At 41.0% G+C, this 24804-nt stretch overlaps 1 non-coding gene across 1 annotated transcript; it reads left to right on the top strand.

Moving 5' to 3' along the window:
- The first annotated feature begins 12314 nt into the window (after positions 1–12314).
- On the top strand, positions 12315–12420 carry LOC122233315. Its single transcript, XR_006210874.1, has one exon. It is a non-coding gene; the product is annotated as a U6 spliceosomal RNA (small nuclear RNA).
- Positions 12421–24804: the final 12384 nt, after the last annotated feature.

Below are 24804 nucleotides of genomic sequence, written 5' to 3'. Positions count from 1 at the left end.
GCAGGATTCATACCCTTGTCTTTTTCAGCTTTTAAACACATCCCTTGGATTGTGTCTTGGGCCATCTTATCTCTGCCCTCTATGTCTATCATCATATCATCACATCTCTTCTGACCCTTACATTCCTGTCTCTTTTTTGTAAGGACCCTTGTGATTACAGCCAGGCCCATTAGGATAATCCAGGACAGTCCCCCATCTCAGGACCCTTAATCACATCTGCAAAGTCCCTGTTGCCATGTAACATATTCACATGTTTGGGATTAAAATATGGGCATCTTGGGGGATTGTTATTCTGTCAACCACACTTTCACTCATTGAAACCAACAATACTTAATACCACATTAAGGATTCTGCAAAGTCTTGTAAGAAATTATGTTTTCTTTTGCTTAACTCAGAGGGTCCCAAACCTCTTTCCATTTTCTCTTTATTTCCAAGAACACCTGCTCTTATATGGGACACAGCTTAAGAAATGGAAGACTAAATAATTCGAGCTTTAAGAATTTAATATCTGTGGGGTTGCCTTGGAGGCTCAGTCAGTTGAACATCTGACTCTTGATTTTGGCTCAGGTCATGATCTCACAGTTTTATGAGTTCAAGCCTCATGTCGGGCTCTGTGCTGACAGCACAGAACCTGCCTGGGATTCTCCCTCTCCCTGTCTCTCTCTGCCCTTCCCCTGCTCACACTGTCTCTGTTTCTCTCAAAATAAATAAATAAACTTAAAAAAAAAAAGAATTAAACCCTATGATATTATTGCCACATTTCAATCCTTTCTTGGGTTAATGGGACAGGCTCAAAATGGGCTCAAAATGGGCTCTGTCACTCTTTTTATATGAGGGAACTTGGGCAAACCATATACTTACAGAACCTCAGTCTCTTCCGCTCTGAAATGGAGATAAGGATGAACTGCTTTGCTGGATTGCTATGTGGATTTGAGGCAATGATATGTGAGAAATTTCCATATAAATTATAGAAAGTCAAATAATGTAAGTTTCAATTTCCTAGGATAAATAAGCTGCCATATAATAACGTTGCAACCAAATTTTCATCATAATTTTCTCCATCTACCTCCCTCATACAATTGATTAGTTATAATAACTTTTGTTTTGAGATATTCTAGAAGCTTTGGATATTCTTGATTGTTGTTTTTCATTATGGTACTTTTTAAATCTAGGAACCAGGAATCTGTGATATACAGAATACTTATGTGTGTTGAATCATCTTATCCTTGTGACTAATTTGGGGGGATTATTTGAAAAGTGTTTTTTATTCCTGATTTCATGAACCATGCTCACTCCTAGGCTTTCTCTTATTCTTGTTGGTGTCTACCCATAGACTACAAATGAGTTTTAAATGGATTATAAGTGAGTTATTAAATTATCTAGTGGTTAGGATAACCTTCAGTCATCTTCATTTCTTTTTTGAGTGTGTGGTAGTAATTTTGATTGTTTGCAAATGTCTTCTCCTTCCACACATGTGGTAAGCTGGTAGTTCCCCATCCCCTGTGAACTTAGGCAGAATATACACAGCTTGCTTTGGCCAATACAGTGTGAGTAGAGGAAACCTCTGTCCCCTCCAGGTGGGAGCTTTTAAGAGCCATTGTGCAAGTCAGCATCTTCCGATTGGCTTAGAGCCTGCTTGACCATACGTGCAAGGTGGTGCTCTCTCAGCCCATATCTCCAAAGGATTATGAGAAAGAGTTTTGTCTGTTGACCCACTTGGGACTTGGAGGTGTATGAAAAATAAATTTTCATTGGGTTATACTCTCTAAAATTTGGGGGTTCTCTTTATTGCAATTTAACTGGTTGAAACAATGTAGACTCCTTTAACGGATCACCGTTACCTTTAAGCATATGAAAGCTTATATGTGAACGTTCTCGGTATAGAGAGAATTGGAAAAAGTTCCTCTTGTTACCATAGAGACAACCCAGAGCTAAAACAGTAGGGAAATTTGCAAGGAAAATAATTGAAAGATCATGGAATTTGGATCTGATGACTTGGTCCTAGTCCTATCATCATTCTGTTTCACCTTTGATACAACTTTTATAAATTGAATAGCATAAAACATTATTGAATTTTTAAAAATATCATCCCTGTGTAGGAAAGTGATTCATAGTGTGTGGAAGAATTCTCACAATTAACTGCCATTGCCTTGTAAGGACATTGTAAAATTTTACTTAGTCTCAGAAATTGTTTACTAAGTAATAATAATGAATTATTTATTGAATCTCTTTTTCTCCTCTCTTTAGATCTTTAGATTAAAATCTGTTTTGATTAAATAAAGCATCTTTTGGGATTGATTTATGGCCAAATGGCTGCTGCCTACATTGACTTGGTTTAGAGGGTGCCAGTGAAGAGAGAAGTGTGGAAATGCAAGTACTTCCTGAAGAGGAAGCCACACTGGTAAACCCTAAACCTGAGTGCAAATGGCAGATATTGGAGTCATTCCTAGGACTACTTTGTACTGAGGCGGGGAAGTGACAGTGCCCTCTTGGTGGAAGAGGGAGGAGCAGAAGGTTGCTGGGCAGTTAGACCTTCAAGAAGCTGTGGGAACAGTGGCTGGAGTGAGGGAGCAGATAAGCTCCAGTGCTCCAGAGTGAGTAAAGGCAAAGAAAGCTTGAATTCTAGAAGACAAGCTTCCTACTCTGAAAATTTGCCTAGCGCCTTCCTAAACGCCCCTGAGCTGTAGCCAGACACAGGAGACAACCATTGATATCATAGCTTGCTTCCTCTTTAATCCTCCCTGTCACCTCCTGGGCCTGTATTCATTAGCGGCTCCCAAGAAGCACCATGTCTACTCACCTGTCATGGCAACTTTTGGGAACTAAAAAGATTTGGAGACAACTTCTATCCTTTCTAAGCAAGGATGGCATTTGCCATCTCTGTCCTCCTATTGAGCTTTTTTTATTTTCTTTTTCTTTTTTTAAATTGCATTAGGACACTAAGTACAGGTAGTAGGAAGATGGGCTTTGGAGTCAGATGGTCGGTAAGATGGCCGGGGCTCTAGTCTCACCTCTATCAATTACTTATGATGGCAACATACTTAAGCATTTTTTTTAAGGCTTAAATACCGTTTCTATCTAATCACGTTATACACAATGTTCAGAATGGTTCTAATGGTGAATTCCTTATAAAGACATACTGAAAATTAGTTCTTGGATTTTTCTGCTAGTAACTCTTAACGTGCCAGAGAGTAGAATTTCAATGTGATATTACATATTCTGGCTCACTGAGAAGGTTAGCACCATGGCAAAGTTCTAGCAATTATTTATAGACATGTGGGGGGGTGGTGGGGAAATTGTGTGGCTCTCACAGTGGTCTACTCTCGATATTCCATCTGCCGCAGGAGGTCCAAATGGGACAAACAGGTATAGATACTGTGGGTAAATTCTTTTGCAATTGACAGCCCATCTTCTTGTTTTTTCTGCAGGGCCCACACTAAGAGTGTTGCAAGCATGGCATCTACTTAGAGGAGGAATTTAGGATGTAAGCTTTGTTTTCTGTTTTCTTCATTATGATGAGAAATAAGAATCCAGGGGGTGGCTGCTCCAAATGCTTCACAGTTTAATGAAGCTAAATTTTGGCCAAATTTCTATTGAGCTACTGTGGCAGGTTAAGGATGGACATAAATTCTTTGATACTGCCTCCATTGAGAGTAGAGATCTATTGAATATGGGATGGTTTGCGACTGCTTTGACCAATAGCAAATGGCAAAATGATATCATTCAAGTGTCAGCTGTTTGAAGGAGGACTGGCATCTTCTAAGTTGTTGCTCTCTTGGAAGCCAGCTGCCAGGCAGGGAGACTACCCTGAAACAATCACTTTGAAAGAATCCAAGGCCACATGAATGAGTCCCAGAGAATACGACATCATGGAGAGAGAATGAGGGAGGGAGGGAGAGGGAGAGATGGAGGGAATGTCAAGGAATCCTGGAGTTTCCCATATACAGTAAAGAGGCCATCTTGAAAGTGGGCCCTTCAGTCCCAGCCAGCAGCTAATACCATGTGGATCAGAGACCAGTCACCCAGCCAAACTCATTCTGAATTACTGACTCATAAAATTGTAAGTGGATGGAGTGGTCATTTTAATTCATTTGAGGTAATGTAAGTTTTGGGGTAGTTTGTGATGCAGTAATAGATAGCCTGGTAAATTGGTTTTATAATCCTAAATTCTGTCATTGTTTTTAAAGTTTAAGGTTTGTTTTTATCATTAATTCCTTGGAAATGGTTATCCCATTTGAATTAAGAGAATTTTTAAGAGATTTCTTCACAAGTTGTTTCAAGGAGTTAGGGGGTCAGTGTGTCTCCAGGAAGCTGAGGTAACAGTGGGGAAACTGAGGCAGCTGCAGAGAGAAGAGAAAATGGGGAGAATATGAGGAGCCAGAGAAAGGACACAGGGCCTGAGGAATGTTCGGTGTGGCACCCTCCTCTATCCTGGGTGCTCTGACCACCATGCCAAAGCATCCTGTTTCTTTGAGTTATGTGTGGCCTGATGAGAAGCATCCGTTCACCGAAACTGGCTTATATCTGTTTGCTTTCATAATATGCTTGGCCAAGTGATAGAGCAGAATCTGTATCTCACACTATTCCTTCTTTGGCAAGCCCTTCCTATTTTTTCTTTTTTTTGAAGAGCCTATCGGCTCTTACCTATCATGTGAGACAGCTCTGGGAGAATTCCTCCCAGCTAATCGAGATAGTCTTCCTCCTTTGTGCTCCCATGGCAACCTGAGCTCACCTCTGGCATTTAAAATGCCATATTGAATCATTTGCCAAGGTTTTGGTTACTTCCAGGAATGGCATATTTCCCAAGGGCAGGAAACATTTCTTGTTTATTTCAATGTCTACCAAGTGCATAGAAAGGAATTTGGAACTTAAGTGCTTCATGAGCACTTTGTTGCACAGAACTGAAAGGAACCATCTTGTGCAGAGGTCATTTCTCTGGTGATTTCTAAACTACTGAGCCCATTATGCGAAGCAAGACAAGTCAGACAGAGAAAGACAAGCACCTTATGATATCACCTATATGTAGAATCTAAAAAAAGTTAAACCTGTAAAAAGCAGAGTAAAATGGGGCACCTGGGTGGCTCAGTCACTTGAGCATCCAACTCTCAATTTCAGCTTAGGTCATGATCCCATGTGCTCTCAGCACGGACATTCTCTGTCTCCTCTCTCTCTGCCTGTTCCTCACTCTCTCTCTCTCTCTTTCTAAAATTAAACAAAGCAAAACCAAAAACAAAGAGTAAAACGTGGTTATCCGGGGATGGGGGGGATAAGTGGTAGTGTTTAAGGGTACAACTTGTAATGAATAGCATATAGGCCCTAAAGATCTAATGTGCATTATAATGATATAGACAATTACTGTGCTATAATTATGTAATGTGATAAATATCACTGCATTGGCAACCATGCCAGTATATAAATGTATATAAATGTATCAAAGTTACACACTGTACACCTTAAACTCACACAGTGTTACACATCACATTTATGTAAAAACAAGCAAACAAACAAAAACTGATGCTGTTGAGACCATGGGAAACCTGCCTTTTGAGAGTAGGTAGGCTTTCTCTGAAATCAGTTCTTACTACAAAGAACTAATTATCTTTTCCTCCTCCTCACCTCCCTCATTTTCTGGAAGCTTGTCTTTCTGTCTTTGTGGGGTTGTAACAGCACATACCACATACCTTGAAGGGGAATGATATGAAGGTAACTTGGGGTGCCTGGGTAGCTCTGTCGGTTGATCTCATGGTTCATGAGTTCGAGCCCCACATCGGACCCTGTGCTGACAGCTTGGAGCCTGGAGCCTGCTTCAAGTTCTGTGTCTCCCTCTCTGTCTATCCCTCCCCCATTCATACTCTGTCTCTCTATATATATAGCTCTCAAAGATAAATAAACATTAAAAAAAAAAAAGGTAACTCAGTTGGGAACACCTGGGTGGTCAGTCGGTTAAGTGTCTGACTCATGATTTCAGCTTAGGTCATGATTCCAGGGATCATGGAATCGAGCCCTGCATTGATTTGTGGGATTGAGCCCCGCATTGGGCTCTGCACTGGGCATGGAACCTGCGTAAGATTCTCTCTCCCTCTGCCCTTCTCCCCTGCTCGTGCATGCTCTCTCTCTAAAATTAAAAAATAAGTAAAGGTAACTCAATCTGGAGCCATCCTTAGATTGATGCTTACTACTTTTTCTGTCTCCTTTCCACGCTCTCCTCTTACTTCTTTCCTGTCTTTTTGTAGGACCATTTTCCTCATTATATTCCTTTGTTTTCATTATGGGGCATGATGAGATAAGACTGGTCATTTGTTCTTCTTCTGCTTCTTCAGTAGGGACAGAAGTGCACAGGCATCCTCAGGCTCTGATTCATCAGAGACTCTCTGGTCCCCATTTCCTCAACTGTGCAAGAAGCAGGGTAATTAAATAGTTCTCAGACCGGCTAATGGGATAGAAGCAAACTCGAGGTGCAATGGTAGGTGTCAAAGCACTTTGCAAAGTGAACTGATATATAAATACTTTGTGCGTTGTGTGAGTTCAGCTGGTCTCTGCCTATCACTATCTAATTGTGTAATTGACCCCCTACTACTCACCTAGTGTTGTTTCTGACCACAAATCCTTGAAACAATTAAAGTCTGCATGTTAGATATGTCTTCAAGGATTTCTAAGGCCTGCCACTGTGGCATTAATGGACAGAACCAGAGAAGCGGAAGCAGTGTTTGATGAATGTACTATAATTGCTCTTTGCTATGACATAGTAATAGGAAAATTCATATAATTGACAATGTAAAGGCCCCTACTGTTAGCAGCTGCTTTAAATTTAATGGAGCTGAGATTGTTAATAGTCTTTTCTTCACAGGGGTCTTTCCTTTGGCAGCTATAGCACAGAGCTAGCTTGTCCCATCCTCTAGACTTTCCCTCTGGGCCCACAACCCAGCTCACTGTGACAGAAGATGATAGGGAATAGGTCCATTTGCACTTTTTTGTCTTGTCTTAATTATCTGGTGGAACCATCGGTGTGTGATACATGGCATTCCCTCCCTGGGGAGGGACTTCTCCTTATGCAGCATGATAGTGTAGAAGGACAGTTCTGGAACTGAACCAGGGATGTCCCATGTACTAGCCACGAGTTTGGGACAAGTTACTTAACCTCTCTGAGCTGTAATCTCTTCTAGACAATATAAAAACTAAAACCTACGTAATGTAAAGTGACTGGCACGGAGCATGGAATGTGTTTATCAAATGTCAGCCTCTCCATACGTCATACCAGTCCTCCAAAATTAGCTAAGTCCTACACTACCAAGTTTCTCTAAAGTCTTCACTCTCTGGTTTGCCACTTTTCTCACCAAAACGACACAGCAATCTGACTGCATTACAAAATTCCTTAGAACTGTTTCCCCTTCCCCTACAAGGGCTACCTTATTTTGCCAAACAACCAATATGGGTCTTAGGTTATAAAAAACAATGCAGAAGATTTAGCATAGGGAGTCTAGCTGTTAGAAACTTGGGGTCATTACCATGGATTAGGTTGATTAGCATAGGATGGATTCATAGGTGCAACTCAAAGCCAGAGTAAAGCATTAAGTAATTCTACTTAGACATCGATGCATGTCTTTTGAATGAAAAACATCAGATTATAAAATTGTGTGTGCACGTGTGTATGTGTCTAGGAGAAAAAGAAGAAGGAGGTGGGAGAAAGAGAGAGACAAGAGAATTCTTCTGGGGCTCAGGCGCCTGCAGGAAGAAGCGTGTTTAGTGCAGTTTCTCACTAGGTCTACTCTAATTGTTCCCCTTGACTGCAGATAAAGCTTATTTATATTTTCCTTTTTCCTTTTTTTTTTCTTTGTGCCTGTCACCAGCCTTCTCCAGGTAAACAAAAGCCATAGGTGCTGACTCCATTCTGTCTGCAATCATTCAGACCATTTTCCTATGTAGTGATTTTGCAATTAGTATTAACTGGGGACTACATCATTTATCCGGGGAACAGATGGACATTAGAACGTGCCCAATTTAGACCAATAGAATATTTATAGACCGCTGCAATAATAATTCAGGAAGAACACTACAGTTTCCTAACCTTCTTCTAGAAGAACTCTAGAGTTCTAGAAGAACTTTCCTAAGAAGGAAGTAAGGTGTGTTAATTTTATTAAATTCCTTATTTCTCTTACTGTATGAGCTTCTCCCTTACTAGCTCCTTAATGTGTGTGCTACTGAAACTAACCATCTTTTATAAATAATATTGATTTTTTTTTCATGTCTTCCAGTCATCTTTATTTTTGAGAAAGAGAGAGAGAGAGGAAGAGTGCAAGCAGAGGGAGGAGCAGAGAGAGAGAGGGAGACACAGAATCCAAAGCAGACTCCAGGCTCTGAGCTGTCAGCACAGAGCCCACTGCGGGGCTTGAACTCACAAACTGCAAGATCATGAGCTGAGCCTAAGTAGGATGCTTAACCGACTGAGCCACCCAGGCGCCCCTGCCAGTCATCCTTAATCAAAATATTCTGTCACCTCAAAGTCTTCCACTGGAAGATTCTGCTTGACATACAAGCTCTTAATGGTTGGCATTCAACACTCTACCCAGCTCTTGTGCTTTGATGAGCCCTCTAATATGGTATACTACAACTCTCAGAAGCATGTTTTCCCCTTGAAAATGTAGTTTTTACTCTGTTGATACTTGCTTTTGTTTTTGTTTATTTTCTTCACTTTTTTTTATAAGTTGTTATTATCTGGAAATGCAGTCATAGGTGGCAAAAAAGGTATCACTCAACAAACAAAAGAAGATCAAAATGTTGCCATCCATTAAAGGACAAATGGAAGATGTATAGCCACTTAGGTGTGGGCCAGCAATTATAAAACAGGGAAAATGGATACATTCTCTGAGATATGTCATTTCCCTGAAGCGAAAGTGAGCACTTGGTGATATATACTTATAAGTCTGATGGATTAATCTTTGCCAGTAATCATCTTAACACATAACTTTGCAAATATCTCGAGGAATCGTGTATGTCTGCCAAATGTTTGTACTGTTGGTGCAATTTAGGGTGTCCTATATACATCATTAGTCCCACTAATGTTTGGACACTCCTGTTGGGACAAAGGCAATTCTCTGGAGATGGGAGCAGCCATGAGTTGTTATAAGCCAATGTGCACATGTACACTGCATAATAGAAGACATCTGCGTGGGGGACCACAGTATTCTTTACTATCCATTCCTTGTACTTCTCATCAAGTGATACCTATATTAAGTTTATGCCTTTTAAGCACAGCTTCTTCAGGGTTTGGTCATATTTAAAAAAAATTTTTTTTAAATGTTTATCCATTATTGAGAGAGACAAAGACAGAGACAGAGAGAGAGTGTGAGTGGGGAAGGGGCAGAGAGAGAGGGAGGCAGAATCTGAATCAGGCTGCAGGCTCTGAGCTGTCAGCACAGAGCCTGATGTGGGGCTTGAACTCACTAAACGTAAGATCATGACCTGAGCTGAAGTCGGATGCTCAACCGACTGAGCCACCCAGGCACCCCTGGTCATATTTTGGGTGAAACTTATAACCATAGTGTTTGCTGTTACACCTTCTTAGGTAAAATGTGTTTGTCTGAGATGTGTTGGTAGATCAGACACTCTATCAGCCCTTGGATAGTGGTGCTAGCTGAGATCATGTGGATCCAAAAGGCAAACGCGGAATATGTGTTGATTTTGGTGAGTGATGAAGAGCTGCCACTACTGGGGGACAGTGTGAAGAAGAAGTTTTACTTGCTTCAAGCGGCTGCTTTGTTTTCATGAGGGGTGGTACCCTTCTGAGATTTCAGTTTTGTTCTCTTTTGCTAGTAAGTGGAATATTGAAAAGGGCAGGAATTAGACTGGTTAGTATCAGTGAGGGAGGTCCTGCTGTCTGACTCACAAAAAGTCTATCTCTGCCACTATGGCCGCTCTTTTTATGAGTTCATCATGCAAGCACCGTAGTGGTCAAGCTCAAAGGTTAGAAGATATCTACTCACTGAGTCATCTTGTTTGTGAAGTGTTTAATGCCTCTTCTGAGGTGGACACACTCTGCTCAGCATTAATGTGTCATACGAAGATCCCCATATTTTGTGCTTACTCTCAAAGATTCATTTGCCTGACACATCCCCAGGTCTCCTTGTTCCCCGTCCTTTGATCTAGTTCTTTCCAAGCCATTGACCAATCAGTTAAGCTATTTCTGCCTTCTTGAGAATCGATATATACGCTCCCTTTTGTCTACTGTCTCTGCATTCCAAGCGCATCACCCCTTGTAGTGTCTGAAGCTCTGCCAAATGGGAGGCTTTCCCCGTGACGGTTTTTCAGGGCTTCCCCTGAGAGGTGACATGGTGCAGTAATACTTTATTTTTTGTTTGCATTCACTTAGTAAACTCACCCATCTGTGAATCAAGCTTGTGTATTTCCTCTCCCATCAGTTAGTTATAGAAAATGCCCATGTGACAAGAGTGTGAGCTGAGACAAAGGCACCAGAGAAACATGGGTTCTGACAGCTGTTCATTACCTTATTTGTGTCTCCTGGACCAGCGTGAGCCTGATTTTGCATGTACCACATCTGCTTGATTAATGATTGCTGCTAGAACGCCCCAATGTTATGATTTGGTGGATCTGAAAGTATCCAATTTATGATGAGTAATTCTGACCATACAGTTACTTAATTCCCGAGGGCAGATGTGCAGTTTCTAAAAGATCTAGTATTATCCCAAGACCTATTTTTTGAATGGACTATAGTTTTTCTGCTACATGTGACATGACATCGACTTTCTTCCAAATCATAGGAGTTTCTGCTGTGGCCATCCTGTTGGGTCTTCCCAGAGTCCTACACAATGTCTTTCTCTACCATGATCTGTCTCGTATCATGGAGTCTGCTGAGCCATAGAAATAAAATGTCAGCACTTCAGAACCAAAACCTGAAGTACTACAGAGAACTATTTTTTTCGGGACCTTAACAGAAGTTGATAATAGCCTTTAAATCAACATGGTGAATTGGTAGTTTCTGTATTCCTAATGCAGAATATACTGCCTGCAAAACCCAAAGGAACCTATCAAAGGTTGGGTTTCATTCTTTGTGGTAGGAAACATGACATATTTCCCCACTCTCTGGACTGGATATGCATGTCTAAGGCATCCATACTATTTGCCACTTCTTGCTCATCAGCTTCAATTGACATGATGTAAATTCTCTCCAAAATATCCAGAAAGTTGAAGGTTAGCAAAATATGCCATCTCAAAATATGCCACTTTGGCATAGGCTTATTTTGAGCTGAAGGCAGTTGAAAAGAAGTAAATATAAGAGTATCTCTTTGCCCTCCCCTTATTCGCTTAGAGGCAGGATACAAATTTATAAAGGTGTTTCCCTTTCCTTCTCTACCAGGAAGGACAGAAGTTAACCACCAGAGATAACCAGGTCCTTATCGGCCCAGAGAGGAAACCAAAGGAATCTATATAACAAACCTTGCAACTAGCCCTTATCTACCTTTAGTTTCCCCATTTTTTTGCCTTCCCACAGAATGCTGCCCCTGGAACTCAAAGTCTCTTACCTTTGTCTTGTACATCTCTAAAAATATATTGCTCTTTTGTTAAGATGTTATATAAACCCACATTCTAACCACCCCTTTGAGTTACTCATCTCTGAGTGCTCCCAAGTACATGCGCAGTGCACAAGTTAATAAAGTTCTGTTTTTCTCTTGTTAATCTGTCTTTTGTCAGGCGAATTTACAGAGCCCCAGACAGTGAACCTCAGATAGGTAGAAGGAAAGTAGTTCCCCTTTCCTACACAATCCAGGTCCCTTCAATCTATTGTATGCCAGAGGTTGTGAAAATTAGCACAACCTTGGAATAGGACCGTAAATGTGTATCCCATGTGTTTTTGTTTACTCTAATTTCTGGGGTGGGTGGGGGTAATTTCAAGGGCTACTACTTTGCTTTCTTACTACAAACATTCCTAATCTATAGGTCAAGGAACCATGTGAAATTTCTGCTAACTGCTAAATATGTGCACTTGAATTACCCATTTGGGGAGCAAGGAAGTGACAACCAAGAGGGTCCATAGAGACAATAACCCCTCCTGTGGGATAGACCTGGGTCAGAACTCCATTTATTACCTTTACTAACTGAACTCCTTATACCCCTGCAGTAATGCAGAGGAAAGCAAGATGGCACATGGATCTCCTGGTATCAGATTGAACTTGGATGCTGTATTTGACAAACCTGGAAAAATCTGGAAATTCCCCTTTCCAAGTGTGCCATTACCCAAGTAAATGGCTATAGGTCCCACTTGGGAAGGATGGAAGAATCACTGTTGTATGTAATTGCTGGTGTTAGCTTCAGCAGCACGTATACAGAATTGGAAAGATACAGAGAAGATTAGCATGACCCCTGCGTGCAGATGACATGCAGATTCATGTATATACCTGCTGCGGTGTCAGAGATCCCTTCATCATCTGGACCTGGATGCTCCTTCAGTCAGTGGGTCCTGCATCTGGGAGTTGACTCCAGTGTGGAAACTGAGCAAAAGTTTGTGACTTTCCACTGGGGAGTGTTGCCTTCTACTCATCTATTCCTAATTTTTCTGATAGATATAGATATAGATATTTAGATATAGATTTGACAGTACCCTGGGCAGTTGGCTGCTTATTGATCTTGCCTCTAGGAACACCACGTATTTCAAGGCGTCTCTAAGACCGTATTAAGTCAGACCCCTCTTGGCTGCCATTCAGACCTTGCTAACCATGCTATTCCAAGATCCTATCATCCCCTTTCCTTCTAGGGAACTCAGTTCTGTAACAGCTACTAATTCAGCCCACCGAAGACAGGCATTACTGAGCATTGCAGTGATGTTCCTCCCTAGTTCATTCCTTATTGCTTTAATAAGTGGAGTGCTCTCCAGGCCCTCTTAAAGGAAATGACCAGCTGGTAGGTTTTCCAGTTGTATATAATAGATCCATTCTAGCATACTTAGCTCTCTAAGCCTTCTGAGCTCTTTCTCACCGTTTTCCAGAGCCTCTCTAACTTAATGCCAGCTGTCATTTTTTCCAAGCCTGTAGAACCATCACTTAGAGTTCTTGCCAGGGAGTTAAATAAATCCTGTTTCACTAGCGAGTTCCCTCATATGGTAAATCTTCCTTCATCTAGCTTTATATGCCACCTTCTTGATCTGGCATCTTCAAGATTCACTTCCAGACATATTTTCCTGGTTCCTGCCAGCACATGTTACCCATGTCCTGTAGCAACTTTGATGTATAATCCCTCCTAGTCCCTGACACACCCAGCACTTCTCCAGGCTGGCTATGCCAAGGTTTGATCATGTGTAAGGGCCTGATCATATTTAAAGTCCAGGTGGACTTTAAGAGAGCAGATCCTAAGGAGGTTATTTGTTGTCTTGTTTGGCACCTACCTCATTTGAGGCCTCTGCAGAGTCTTGAACAAGGTGGGTTATCTCTCTTCCAAAAGAAGTAGGCCACTTCTGCTGGCCTGGTGGGCTCAGAGAGATTAAGGATACGAAGTTCACTGGTTCATCTACCTACATGTCTTCGTCTCAAATCTCAGAGTTCCACTCTTTCCCTCTCTGGGTGCTGTACTGGTATAGGAGATTTGCCTAGGCCTAGAATTCTCTAAAGCTCTGCCAATATTATACTTAACTTCTCTGTCTAATCATCAGCTGTTTCCACCCTCTGGCTTCAGGTGATGAGAATCTTTTCGAATGCTACCACAGAGGCCTCTGACACTCACACTTTACTTTGAATTATTAAGAGGTCTGAACCTGTCATTTTCTTTCTTCACTAAATCAATGCTACTTAGCAACAGCCACTCAATTTCACAGTCTTTGCAGTTGCTATTTCCCCATATCTCTCCAGCGCCTGGGAAATTGTACCAGGCAGTGCATTCCCTCCACCTGCATCCCATCCCCTTCTCCTCACAGGGAAGTCTTAGTAGTTGCCTGCTACGGCTTCCCAGAGACTATATCAGCCCATCACCTACCACCTGTGATCCAGCTGGCACGTTAGCTCCAACTAGAAATGTGTATCCTTAGCCTCTGCTTCTCAGATATATTTCTGATACAAAGCACCTGAGGTTGAATTTCTTAAAAGTGGAGCCTGAGATGGGGATTCTTATTCAAGTAACTCACTAGAGGAGTATTCTCAGGAGAAAAGAAGTGAACAATGCCTGATAGAGCCAGGCGTAAAAGCTAATCATGAATGTGGTCTCAATCAAAGACTTAGCTTTAGTCTTTGAACCCAAGGGAAGCTTTGGAACACATGTGGCAACAAATAACCTCACCCTACGATCAAGAACCAGTCTTTCATCCCTTAGTACCAGTCAATTATTGCCTAAAGTTTGTTGGGTGGGTACCGTGTAGCTTTCCAAGTGAGGAAGCTCCCATTCGGCCAAGGAGAATGCTCTAGATGAAGGGTCGGCTGTGAGGTGTTATCAGCTAGCACTTGGAGCGCTAAAGGATGGGCACACTGGCAGATGCAAAGGATCTGTGCACCGCCACTATCCGTACAATAGATCAGCAGTACTTCTGAGATTCCACAGTTCAAACCAGCTGTCAGATGATGCCAATATGTGGTCCAAGGACCACACTTTGAGTGGCAAGAAAAAGATTATTTTGTTTTCAGGTTTTTCTACCTTTTACCCCCTGCATCACTTTTCCTTTCCTTTCCTTCATGCTTCCTCTTTCCAGTTATGCTGATTCTACATCTGATCTTCACACCAGTTTGTAGGACGGCATTCAGAGGATGTGGACATCTTGTAAGTTTCTTTCATCAGAAAGGGAAGAAAAACCTCAATTTATTGGTCTGTTTTTCTACTGATGCATCAGTTGCCTACACCACAGTTGATTTTAAGCAGGTTACTTCCTTCACCTGGATGAATAATAGTTCTTTTTGATTTTTTAAAATTTATTTATGTTTATTTATTTATTTATTTTTTTGAGTAGAGTTGACACACAATGTTACCTTAGTTTCAGATGTACAATTTAGGGATATGACACGTTTTTGCATAATGCTGTGCTCACAATTATAGCTAGAGTTCTTATGGGCGGGTCTTTTAAAAATTTTTTCAATGTTTATTTATTTCTGAGAGAGGGAGAGAGACAGAGTACAAGCTGGGGAGGGGTGGAGAGAGAGGGAGACACAATCTGAAGCAGCCTCCAGGCAGGCTCTGAGCTGCTGTGCTCTCAGCACAGAGCCCGACCTGGGGCTCGAACCCATGAACTGTGAGATCATGACCTCAGCCAAAGTCTAATGCTTAACCAACTGAGCTACTCAGGTGCCCCTGGGTGGGTCTTTTTAAATATTACAGTCTTAGGAGCTAATTCGAGAACAAGGCAGGACTCTCAACTTTTTGTTAGAAGACTAACAATAACAAAGCCGCCTTAAAGTAGGAACCACAACCAATCTTTTGATTTAAGTATAACACTGAAAGAAGCATTTACAAGCCAAATTACTGTGGGATCTCCTGCTTGGATGGGGGGGGCACCAAATGTGGGATGACCAGAAAAGGTGGAAGCCAGTGGCATGGGCAGAGAAAGAATTCACCCAAGGCCGAACAAAGGAGATAGAAGTTTATTGAATACTCAGCAAGGGAGCAGCTGGCTGGACAGCAGAGCAGAGGCTGGCTGCTTTGAGGTGGGTGGGGGGCTGTAGTTAAAGGGGGAAGGTGAGGAGGTATGGGAACTACGGAATTTTCCTTTCTTGGTACTTGTGTCCAACCCATTGGATATTTTGAGGTAGGTCGCCTAATGTGCCTGTGTGTATTCGTACAGAGGGTTACTGTGGGCCCTTCCACCTTTCTCAGGTTTCCTCTGTTCAAGTTAATTGCCTAAAAGTGGGCTCTACAATTACGTCCAACTTATTTAGAAATGCTGAGATTCCCCCAAAGTTAAGGAATGTGTTCAAGTTCACACAGGAAGTGAGTGGCAAAGACTGGATGATATAGGCCTTGGGACCCCTCTTACTGTGCACGACAATTAATTTGAAATTGGATCTCTGGACCTTGAAAACAATGTTTGAAGTCGGGCTGCCAGCCATCATTTTTATACGTATGTTTTATTCTTAGAGCACAGTGGAGTAGAGCACCAACATGTAAACATGAACATAGAAGCACTATGTCAAAGACAAGGATTGGGAATGTTAAAAGATGCTCTAGAGTAGACTGAAAGGTCTGACTTGGTTTAGGATGCCGACATTCACTTTAGAGAAAATCTCCCGTCATCATAGCATCATCCTCCTTACTGTGGGAAATTTTTAATAAGACTGTGATATCTGCTTCAGATATGAGAAGATGACTTCTTTTATTGCTCTCTGCTTTTCCTTAAGTGTTGTCATTTTTCATGGCATAGAGGTGACCTCGAAAGAGAATATGTTCAGTACAGAATAGACTATCCTTTCTCTATTCACATTAAAATAAGGACATTATCACCACAATCATTAACATTATCCTCCGCCTCCTTCTTCTGGTCCCCCTCCTCTTCCCCCTCCCTCCCCATCATCAAATTGTTAACTCTCATTGAGGGCTAATTATGTCTCAGGCAAAATGTTATGAGCTTTATAGGTATCATCTCATTTAATCCTCAAAACATTTGTATGAAGCTAATACAATTTTTTTTTTTTGAGAGAGAGAGAGAGACAAAGCATGCAAGCAAGCTGGGGAGGGGCAGAGTGGGGTGGGGAGAGAGAGTTCCAAGAAGGGTCCACGCCCAGGGCAGAGATCAATGTGGGGCTCAATTCTACCACCATGAGATCACGACCTGAGCCGAAATCAAGAGTTGGTGACTTAATCAACTCAGCCACCCAGGCACCCCAACTAATATGCTTATTAGACTCATTTTACAGATGAGAAACTAATGTAGAGAGGATTTTAACATTTTCCCTGATAGGGAAAAATCTGTTACAAGATGGCTGACAGGACTAATAGGGAAATTCCAGTCCCCCACTGAAGACTCCCCTTTGGGGTTCTTCTTCCTACCCCGCTTGCCGCGGGTGCCAAATTACTGCTAATGTGGAAATGTGGAAGTAACAATAAATTGTTCCCTCTATTTAATGCTCAGGACTCAGACCTCTGGAGAGTGATCTCCTCTGAGCCCACTGGTGTGAAATAAACCTCCTGCCTTCCAAGATCTCCCAGTGCCGCTTGGTTCTTCCGCCGGGTGATCCAGACCATGTTCTGTAACATCCCCACAGTCACACTTCGAGTTTGTAATAGCACCTGGATTTGAACTGAAGTTGGCTCGTATTAGAATTTAGTATTGTGAACATAGTGACCTATGTTGGGCAGTTAGATCAGAAGGCAAGTCAGTTTCAAAGGAAGGTAAATGTCATCAATTTAGTTTAGAAATATATTGCATTTATGTTGGTGAATTCAGGGGAACACTTATAGGCCAACAAGAAATCCTAGAGAAGGACAAGATAAGAAGCTCCATGTTGCAGAAGGATGTTGTCTTGTAACCACAAGAGTAAAAGCACAGAAAATGACTACAGTTTGAAAAAATGGAACACTAGATATTTTTTTCTTGGTTTCTCTGACAACAGGGGCCACTCTTCATAATAATTTTACTAAGAAATGTTTATGCAAATAAAGTACATGTTATCAGGCATAAAATAACATGTGTTTTAGACGTTTCCTTAGAAGTCTGAGAAGTGTGGGAGGAATGTCTGCTGTGATAGAGAAGAGGGCAAAATGGGATAGACTTATGTAATGGTACAAAGGGATTTTCCTGAGCCCACATACTCTAGAATTTGGTGGGTACAAGAAAATGATTATATCTTTTTCTAATTTGTGTATAGGTTTTATAAGTAAATGAAATGTATTGTGTATTCACACTGCTTTATTTTCTCTGACACTAGTGCTGCATTGGGAAAAAAGAAAAAAAAAAACAGGGAAAAGAAAAGGTAGGTGAGTCAATAAACCTTATAGGACTGGCAGGTATGATGAAGGGGAGTAAAAAGCAATTCCCGCCCCCCCCCCTTGTTTTCTAAATTTTTGGTTACAATAGGACTCCTATTACAAGAAACACATTCAGGAAAGAAAAACAAACATGTTTATTAACATGTATATGTTGTGTATACCTGAAAGATACCCAGGGAAAAATGAGTAGTAACTCTTCCAATTCAAGTTTAATACCATCTTCTGAGAAAGACAAAAGGAAAAGAGTTTGGGGGAGGCCAGCTGGGAAGGTGACCAGGAAAAGCCTGGTAAACAGGGATAAGGTTTGTTATGCAGATGTAAGTTTGAGCCTTTTCCCAGTGATAAGATTCTCTTGTGATTTAGAGCCATCCTTTTCTTTTTAGTTCAGAGAGGGAGACACCCTTTATAAATGGAGATTCTCTTTATAAATGTAAATTTCCCTTACAAAAGGATAACTTACATTCTGTTTTCAGAGCTTTTTCTGGATCTGCTGTTTCTTAAAATAACCAGCTCAAAATAATTCTTATGCCAAAGAGGCATATTTTGGGGTAGATTCTGCCAGCCATCATTTACATTATTAATAATAAAATATACACCAAACTACTTAGGTTGATTTCTTAGGTGATGAGTGGATTGGAAACAAAAAACAATTTTTTTTTAAGTTCATTTATTTTGAGAGAGAGAGAGACAGCATGAGCAAGCAGGGGAGGGGGTGAGAGAGGGGGGAAGAGAGAATCTCTTAACTATGGGAATTATTCTTAAATTTAATCTTGTCCTGGCAACAGCTTTTCAGAGGACCTAGACGAACTCATACCTTTATGTGGGAAAGGTGGAAAAGTAAGACTATATATCCATATTTGCTTGTATTTATGTGAAATACACTAGAAGAATATAGAAAACAAGAAGTTAAGGGAAGCAAAAGAAATGGGGTGGTGGTAATGCATTGGGTGGAGAGAGGGGAGAGAGCAAGACTTTTGGAATGTGTTATCTATGCAAAAAAAATTTTAAAGGCTCTTGGAAAAAGTAATAAAATAACATCCAGAACTGTGTTTAACAGCCTCAGCAGAGTGTACACAATGAGAGAGTGGTAAATGCCTTAAAAATCTCAGAGTACTTACCTAGAGAAAGTCCAAAAAAATCAAAAGCTGACCTCTATAAGGTCACTGCAGTCTCAGGACTTAAAATTTGATATTATGATATTTAAAGTTTTTTTTTTTCAATGTTTATTTATTTTGAGAAAGAGTACACAAGAGCAAGGGCAGAGATAGAGGGAGAGAGAGAATCCCAAGGAGGCTCCATGTTGTCAGTGCAGAGCCCGGTGCTGGGTTTGATCTCATGGCTGTGAGATCATGATCTGAGCCGAAATCAAGAGTCCGAAGCGGAACTGACTGAGCCACCCAGGCACCACTGATATTATAATATTTAAATATTGTGAGATTATAAAGCAAGAACAAAAATTGTAGAGAGGAACCCACTTCAATATAAACTTAAGTGCCTGAATGTGATTGAGATTATAAGCCTTCAGAAAATACATAGACGGTATTATGTAATTCTTCTCAAGCAATCTTTTGTAAAGCCAATATTTTCAGGTTATTAATTAAATTATGTGTCCTGTTCCTTCAGCTGATCGGAGTATTCTAGCCTCAATGGCTAAACACTTGGGTCCGTTACTAGGGGTAGAGATGTGAAAGGGATACACTCTGACTTCAGACAGTTCTTTCTTGGTCTTCCATGGGCAAAATAAGAAACACTTGCAAGTTTCTGTAAAGCAGAGGTATATGTACTTCCCTAGCAGATGAATAAAGAGGCAGTGCCAGAAGAAAGAGGACAGGACAGATTAATTCTTCTTGAAGGCATTGGGGGATGGGTGCTTCATGAAGATGACATTTGAAATAGATGCTTAAATCCAATTGTTATTTGTATGTTTGTTTTTCTGAGTTAAGGAAGGGGGATGGACATTCCAGATGGAGGGAACTTTTGAAATAGATGCTTGGAGATGTGGAAGGTCATGGTGGATGCAGGGGCACTAGAGCAAGCCCACGAGTGTGAGTGAAGGGAATGGCAACAAGTGAGTCTAGAGAGTGAAGGGATGCCGTCCTAAGCATTTTGGACTTTGTATTAGAAAAAAAAGGCGGGGGGGGGTTAGGCATCGATGGTTCTAGAGAGGAGTGTGATGTGTTGGGATTCATGGGCTGTGCAGGAGGGATATAGACTATAATGGGAAAGGACCAGAGTCAGGGAGGTCAGATCCAAGGTTATCAAAATAATCCAAATGAGAGATGACAGAGGGCTGCAGTGATGCAGGGGCCATTTCCAGGCCCAATCAGTAATATATGGAGACAACTGGATAGGAAGATAAAGGGGGAAAAGTAGTCAAAGCACACTGATGGATTTCTAGCTCTGTTCACGGGGTCATGATGATATTGTTAGATAAAACAGGAAAAAAGATCAGACACAGATTTGGAGAGAAACAAATGAGTTTGATAAGGTTAACACACTGGTTCCAAATTTTTAGCCTCTGAAGAATTTTTTCCTGGTTCTCAGCTATCAGTTTATGGACTAGTTGTTTCCCTAAATATTACCATGTCCATAATAATAGGCATTAATGAGAATACCCAGAAAGCAAATGATAAACACACATAGCCCTTGTCCTCTATAATGCCCTGCTCAGACAGATGTCCCAGGGTAGGAGATGGAGATGTGTGCTTTAAAGACCAATGTCTGGGTGGCCTAAGATGGGAATCTAATAAATGAAAAAAACCTAACATGATCTAAGATACGGCATCCATTTGCTAGACCTTGCAAGCTGACTTTATTACAGACTGTCAGGGTAGACAGTGACAGATCATTTTGTAGGGCCCAGAGAGAGCCAGATCTATCTGCCTAGAAAAACAAATAAATCCCAGTTCAGAACTGAGGTTAAAAAAGATTTACAAGGCACAGTGATGCATGTACCCCCTTCTGGGTGGGTTGTGGTGGCTGGCCACGGGAGGCTAGCCTCATTGGTTCACATATCCTGCCATCTGGGGACATGGTGAATTCCTGGGCTCATTGTACAGGACATTTTCCCATTTCCCTCTCTATGGTCTAGTTTGGGCAGAAAAATGGACGACAGGCTGGGGAGGATAAAAAATAAACAAGAGAGGGAAAAGAGTCTCTCTCTGAGCAATCTTATAAAACAAAGCATAAATCTTTAACTGCCTGACCTTTCAGCTCACATGATTCTTGGTGCAGAAGGGATAAATCAGGGCTCATCTAGAGGCTCCGGGGAGGATAGCTTCCTGCCTTCCAACAAGAAGCAACCTATTTGTGGAAAGCACATAGATGTGTCATTGTTTTTAATAGAAGCTCAATTGATTTCCTAGAAATTGAAATGTTCCCTTGGTTGGGAAATGAAATTTCTAGTTGGCCGTTCCACCTTTGGCTGCCCCTTGGTGGAAAGTCTTATTGCACATTGCTAGAATTAGCAGAGAGAGGTCAAGTGAAAGGTCTTGGGGTCACACTTCCTCATAACAGGACACCATCTCCTAAATGCAAATAAAACTGGCAGAGGTTGAAGGTTGCACAGACGCAACTCCTACAATATAGTGAAGGAGGTTTTTGTTAACCCCTCTTTTGCTGGTCGCTGTTTTCCCTGCCCTGTGTTGCTCTCTTGCCATCACAGCCCATAAATATTCCATTAGAGCCAAGGATGGTTCCCAGATGCAGCGGTACAGCAGGTATTTTCTACGTGAGGGCTTGCTTGGCACTTCACTGCAGCCCGACCCTTTGTCCCAGCAGCCAAAGTAATGTATTTGAAAAAAATTAAATTCGTTTCTTAAATGCATGGAGAAAGGGGTGTGTTTTTTCTCAGTAAGCTGACAGTGTTATCACGTGACTGAAGTTCCCCCTTCAGAAAAAGGAAAATTTTTTTCTTTTTACTTTATCTGTAGGGTGGTAGTAGTGGTGACCAGAAACGAGGAGATGGTAAATTAATAGTTTGAAGGTAGAATTGGAAATCACAGCTCATTGGTAAAGCCTACTGTTAGAGTTCCTAGAACCAAAGATGAGTTTTGATCATTTTTGACCTCTCTGTCTCTCTTTTTTTAAATTATTAAGGCTGCTGAAATGTGGGGGAAAAAAAAAAAGGCAGATATGCCAGGAGCCCATACTTCCTGAGGTACTTATTATGAAAAAAAAATCAAGGAAATAATTATTTTATTTCATTGAAAAGATAAGCTTCTGAATCCTTCCCAGATCCTCTTTGCCTGAGTCTTTCCTCTTGGCCCTTTTCAAGTATGGCAGCCACTTCATGAAAAGGAGCTGCTTCTGAAGCCCCAGTGTCACAGGAAATTAACTAGAGCACCTCCTAGAGGCAACAGCCCAACTTCCTAAGGAAAAGAGAACGTATTCCTCAGTTTAGGATGGCTATATCTGAGGGTATCTGTCATTTAAAGAACAATGGCCATTATCAATGAAAATTTGCCACCCTTTTCTTTAAATGCCATTTTGTTAGCAGATTATTTCTGCATTTGCTTTTTCTAAGATTGTCCAAGCTGCTAAAATACAGAAAAAGAAGTAGTGATAATTTAGGCTGGAGTAACGGTGTTGATCTCTTTGGCACTAATATCATCAATTTGTCCTGCTTCGTTTACTAATATTTACTATTAGTTTGCATTTGTCCTATTATTTAAGATTTATTTATGACCTAGTGGGGACCAGTTGGACTGAAAATTAGAATATCATTTTAGGTCTCTAATTTACTTTTTGTTGACACAGGGTAATTTAGCCTCTGTGTATCAGATTCCAAGAATATATCTTAATCTGATGATAATTAGTCTACTTTTAAATTACTGGTTTTAGGGGCACCTGGGTGGCTCAGTCAGTTAGGCATCCAACTCTTGGGTTCTTCAGTTCAGGTCATGATCTTAATTTTCATGAGTTTGAGCCCTGAGTCAGGCTCTGTGCTGGCAGTACAGGGCTTGCTTGTGATTCTCTCTCTCCCTCTCTCTGCCTCTTCCCCACTCTCACTGTCTCTGTCTCTCTCAAGTAAATAAACTTTAAAAAAAAAAACAAACAAAATAAAATTACTGATTTTTATCCATACACGTTACAAATGGCATGCGTTTAACATGATTTTAAAAAATAATAAAAACCACACTAGCCAAAAAAAAAAAAAAAAAATCCAGAAAGGGATTTACACAGGAAATGACAACTAGGCTTATAGTTGCTTCTTATTAAAATATTTTCTAAATACTTATTAATACTCAAATAAATGAGTTTGGTCCCAGTTTTCAGAATGAATTTTATGTTGAATATACCTTATTTATTGCCATACTGATAGTAGAAATCCACCAATAAGTGGTTCAACATTCCTAGTAATATATGAGGAAGGTCAGAGGAAGACTGATTTTTTAAAAATGATTGATTTTACCTCTTTCCTAGGTTATTTCTTCATTAATAAATCACATTTAAATGGTAGTAAAATAGTCTTGTGATTTTTCAAGAATAGTTAATAGTCCAAAGGCTGCCCTTGGCTAAGGGCCATGTATTTCAGGTCTTTTTTTTTTTATAGTCATCTATTTATTTCACCCAGCCAATCCCAGCATGGAAGCTACTGCTACTTATATGAAGCTTTTCAATTTAGTCATACATGTGGTGGTAGGCTTGTTTATTTTATTTTATTTTATTTTATTTTATTTTATTTTATTTTATTTTATTTTATTTTATTTTTTTTTCACGTTTACTTATTTTAGAGACAGAGCATGAACGGGGGAGGGTCAGAGAGAGAGAGGGAGACACAGAATCTGAAACAGGCTCCAGGCTCTGAGCTGTCAGCCCAGAGCCCGACGCGGGGCTTGAACTCATGGACCGCGAGATCTTGACCGGAGCTAAAGTCGGACGCTCAACCGACTGAGCCACCCAGGTGCCCCAAGGTGTGTTTAAACTTGCATTTATCTTACCCTGCAGGAATAGGATGATACTTAAGTTACAAAGGCTTTGGGAAATTTGGAAGAAGTTGGGGGAAAGTGGGGAAGAAGCAATAAAATCAGATAGCCTCATTCTCTCCCTAGAGCAAGAAAAATTCATCCACCCGACAAGTGTACACCTGTTTTCCTGCTTGCAGTCTCTGTGCAAATCATTGCCTATTGTTAGGGAAGTAGACAGGGTCTGTTTTGTAAGACTAAGAAGCAATACAGTGTTTATTTTGCCTCCAAATCATCAAGAAGCATGCTAATTTTCCATGATTTGGAAAGGTTTGGAAGTATGATGGATAGTCATCACTTTGTTAATTAACAACTCAAGGGCCACCCACAGTGGTTGGTAATGACAGAGCAGCTGCAAAAGACACACTTGCTCACCCTAAGTGTGCCCAAGTGCACCCTTCTAGGGACTGCTGTCTGTTCCCAGGGGTGAAAGTTAACAGATGATAATGTCCTCCTACGTAGCTGTTGCCGACAGATGTTTTTCTCGCTCGACCTCGTACTGTGGAGTCACTTCTTTTGTTGCTGTTTCTATTCCTCTTTGCTTGGGTTTCCTCTTAATTTATTCACTCAGACAGGAGTAGTCTTTCCATTAGAAACATAAAGTAAACCACCAAGCCACAAAATTGCTCACTCAAACCACACCACCTATAATAAAAGATCTGTGTTTAGAAAACTGATAGAACAAGAGTATGTTCCTTCTTCAGTTCTGTGTTTCAAAAGACACTGCCTCTTAGTTGCCCTTAGCTTTTCTTAATTTTTGAAAATATTTTATTTATTTTTGAGAGATAGAGAGCGCGCGCAAGAGAGTGAGCGAGTGGAGGAGGGGCAGAGACAGAGGGAGACACAGAATCCAAAGCAGGCTCCAGGCTCTGAGCTGTCAGCACAGAGCCCGACGCGGGGCTCGAACTCACGAACCGTGAGACCATGACCT

Source organism: Panthera tigris, chromosome D4 (assembly GCF_018350195.1).
Source record: "Panthera tigris isolate Pti1 chromosome D4, P.tigris_Pti1_mat1.1, whole genome shotgun sequence".
NCBI lineage: Eukaryota > Metazoa > Chordata > Mammalia > Carnivora > Felidae > Panthera > Panthera tigris.
The sequence above is the reverse complement of the archived record's forward strand: the minus strand, read 5'-3'. Positions and strand labels throughout refer to the sequence as shown.